This window comes from Austrofundulus limnaeus, unplaced genomic scaffold, assembly GCF_001266775.1.
Source record: "Austrofundulus limnaeus strain Quisiro unplaced genomic scaffold, Austrofundulus_limnaeus-1.0 Scaffold1173, whole genome shotgun sequence".
Taxonomy (NCBI): domain Eukaryota; kingdom Metazoa; phylum Chordata; class Actinopteri; order Cyprinodontiformes; family Rivulidae; genus Austrofundulus; species Austrofundulus limnaeus.
Genome location: NW_013953575.1, coordinates 20,987 through 25,123, shown reverse-complemented (window position 1 = coordinate 25,123; position 4,137 = coordinate 20,987).

Genomic DNA, 4,137 nt, shown 5'->3' with positions numbered 1-4,137 from the left:
ATTTTAGATTTATTTATTTATTTATTTATTTATTTATTTATGAAGAAGAATATAATTAAAAGTCACCACACCAATTTCAAAACTAAACATTCAGACTAAAAACAAGTTTGACTGGATTGACAGCAGAAGAAAAGAAAGCAGCACATTCATGACAAATATTAAAGCAGGATCATCRTTTTATGTTGAAAAATGACTGATTTATGTTTAAATCTTGGTGAAATCTTACAAACKAACATTACAAATGATCGCCGATGATATAGCAAAACTTTGAGTAATCTGTTCTCCTTCAGATTATGTGTTGGGGATGACTCTCAGCTACTACCACACCAAATTTTACTTCCAAAATCTATAACATGTCTGAGTTGTAAGCATATTTCTGTTTTCAAAGTGGGATTAACTGTGGCAGCCATCTTGGATTGGATTGACTCCAAACGGTTTACTGGCTGTGGATCCAGTGATTATTTCTTAGAGTCAACATAACAACCACTGCTTCAGCAAATATTTTGCTAACAGAGAGACAAACACACACACACATGCACAGGGTTCCCCACACCTTGGTCTACATCAAATTCAAGGACCTTTCAAGGWYTTTCCAGTACCAATTTCCTCTAAGTCAGAGGTGCCCAAAGTGGGGCCCATGGGCCAAAACTGGCCCACTAAGCCATTTGATTTGGCCCACTAGCACTAGCCAAGGTTTCTAGGTTGTCCTATGTAGAAACACAGTATTTCCACCTAAACGTATTGGTTCAATGACTGTAGTGCTGTCAGTAAAAACATGAGCCACAGCACTGGCTGCTAGCTTAATCATTAAAAATAACAGGACTTTACTTAAGAAGTATTTGTATTTGATGTGTTTATATTATTACATTTGGCCCACAGCCATCAGATACATTTTCATTTTGGCCCTCTCAGGGAAATAGTTTGGGCAGCCTTGCTCTAAGTCAAGAAGCACACGGGACAGAACACACCTCTGAAGTCACCATTAGATGGCAGCACTGAGCAGTGTTCATTGGCTCAGTCTGTAAATATGGATGAGATGATCCAACAGAGCAATACTCAAAACAAGACATTTTAGACTTCAGACCCAAATAAATCAAATTTATACACATTTATACCAGTTTTCATACATACATTTATTAATAAAGTGACTATTGTTTTGCTCTTATTACCTATAAATGAAAACATGTGGATGTACAGTATTAAAGTTGGTCATGAATCAAATAATCAAAATGACACGAATTTAAATCAATAGTACCAATAATATATTGCATTTGTTCCTGTTAACAAAGCTGGTAAATGTTTGTCTTTTCCCTGGCAACCTGTGCTCAGTTCAAAGGTCTCTTTGTGTTTTGAATCATGTCTGCATGAGTTGAGCTGCACCCAGTGTCTCGGCCCACAGCTGACGTTTTGGCAACTCTTGACGCTCTGAGACAACATACATGGGGTTTTTAAAGATTTATACATTACATCTGCAGGGACTTTTACTTTTTGGAACCCAACGATTATTGCAGATGTGGTAATCAAATGAACAAGTCTTGTATGAGACACATGCAGTCCTGCTGAGTACAGAATACAAAATACAACCTTTAGCCCAGTGTCAACATCCACTGATAACCTCCTGCACACATGTGCTGCATGTGAACATCAAGACTTTTCAAGTTTTTGTTGCTTTGTTTTAATGCATCATGAGAATGAGACATGGAAAGACGTGTCCTTACGTTAACACAAGTCATGCTCTGACATGAAACTCTCCACAGAGGAGGAGAAGTGCTGTTTATCAAGGAAAAACAACAACAAAAAACCTAATTTAATAAGTGAACAATTGTTGTGTGGCATTACATATTAGCCAGAGAATGATTTGTTAACTTTACTGGGGACAAACTTCAAAAAAAGAACAGTGTCTGGTGATCTATTACACAACAGAGACTCTCATTTACACTGAAAGATCTGGTGATTTAATTAGAAACAGAATGTGAGGAGAAGCTTTAGCTTAATGTTGTGTGAGATGTGTTCTCAGAATTAACTACAGGAAACATTTTGTTTCTCCCAACAACCAAACAAATATCAACATGAACATGCTGATGACTAAGTAATGGTTTTACTGTTACTGTTTACCAGGGGCGTCACTAGGTTTTAAGGACAAGGGGGCTCATGCTACGTTCACACCGAACGCGTTTTGAGCGGCCAAAAAGCACAAAACGCCTCTCGTTGGACGCGCTATTTTCAGACCGAAGAACGCACTAGTGTTCAGACCAGAACAAGCAGCAGCAGCGAGGTGTGGGGGGAGCGTGCCCTCGGTGGGTGAATAAAGATTAAAAAAAAAGAAAATGCCTTTGATTTATTTACTAAAGAGCAAGCGAACGTTGCGCACAGCAGATAATTAACTCACCAGATGATTTAGAGGCGATTTGTTCGGTTAGTTTCGTCACTCCAGAATCTGCCAGCTGACGGACTTTTTTTTGGTCCAGAGCAGCTGATCCACATCCACAACTTCTCCTTATTTTTCAGACCTGGAGTCAAGAACACTAAACCAGACGCTCTCTCTAGGATCCACGAGTCATCGACTGAACAGGCCAGTAGTCAAGAAGGGTTCATTCTACCTGAAAAGGTTCGACTGGCGGTTACTCAGATTGAGAAGGAGGTCAGGGAGACCCACCAGTTCCACCCTCCACCCAGGGAATGCCCTGATGGCCTGCTGTTTGTCCCTGATCACCTGGTTCATAAGGTACTCTCATTTTGTCACAGCTCTCGCCTGTTTTGTCATCCAGGGATCAGGAAGACTCTGGAGGTGGTCAAGTCGCAGTTCTGGTGGGGTTCCTTATCCAAGGACATAAGAGTTCATTGGGGCTTGTATCCAGTGCTCCCTGACCAAACCTTCACGACGTCCTCCCTCTGGGTTTCTCAGACCGCTCCCTGTGCCATCTCGTCCTTGGTCTCACATTGCCATGGATTTTATCACAGGTCTACCCCAATCTGAGGGTAAGTCAGTGATCCTCACTTCATTGACAGATTTTCTAAGATGGTTCATTTGGTTCCTCTTAGCAAGCTCCCTATGTCTAAAGATCTTAGTAAAATCATGCTTCAAGAAGTATTTAGACTCCATGGTCTTCCCAAAGACATTGTTTCTGACCATGGACCACAGTTTATGTCCAAATTTTGGAAATAATTTTGTGGTTTGTTGGGAATTTCTCTGAGTCTGTCTTCAGGTTTCCATCCTCAAACTGATGGTCAGACAGAACATGCCAATCAAGAACTGGAAACTCACCTTTGCATTCTCTGTGAGAACGATGGTACCAGGTGGTCTGAAAACCTTCCTCTGGTAGAACATGCTATGAATGCTCTTCCATCCTGTGCTACTGGCCTGTCTCCCTTTTATGTGGTGTTTGTTTCCAGCCGCCAGTGTTCTCCTCCCAGGATCGGGCTGCCCAAGTCCCGTCTGCCTTTCAGGCTGCCCTCCACTGCCAACGTATTTGGAGGAAGGTAAGGAATGAACTACTAACAGCCACTAACACCTATGTGAAGTTCGCCAATCGACACAGACTCCCTGCCCCGCAGTATCAGGAGGGTCAAAGGGTTTGGCTCTCCACCAAGGATCTTCCACTCAGGGTGGACTGTAGGAAGCTTGCCCCATGATTCATTGGCCCGTTCCCCATCTCGAAAGTGGTGAATCCGGTGGCTGTTCGCCTCAAGAGTATGAGAGTTCATCCCACGTTCCATGTATCCCGGGTCAAACCTGTTCTCCRGTCCATTTTTGGACCCACCTCCAGACCCCCTCCTCCCACTCGACTAATCGATGGAGAACCAGCTTACACAGTGCGCCATCTCCTGAGGTCTCAACGGTGGGGTAGAGGCGTCCAATTCCTGGTTGACTGGGAAGGCYATGGTCCTGAGGATCGCTCATGGATCCCTTCTCGTCACATCCTTGATGAGACCCTCATCACCAAGTTTCATCGTGATCATCCCAACCAACCGGGTGGTCCATCAGGAGACGGACCGTGAGAGTGGGGTACTGTCATGATTCACACTCTGTCCTCCTGTCAGTTTCTCTCCACGTCACTCCCATTAGGTAATTGTGATAATTTCACTCACCTGTGTTTGCTTGTATTTAAAGTGTATCTTACCCCCCCCCCCCCCCCC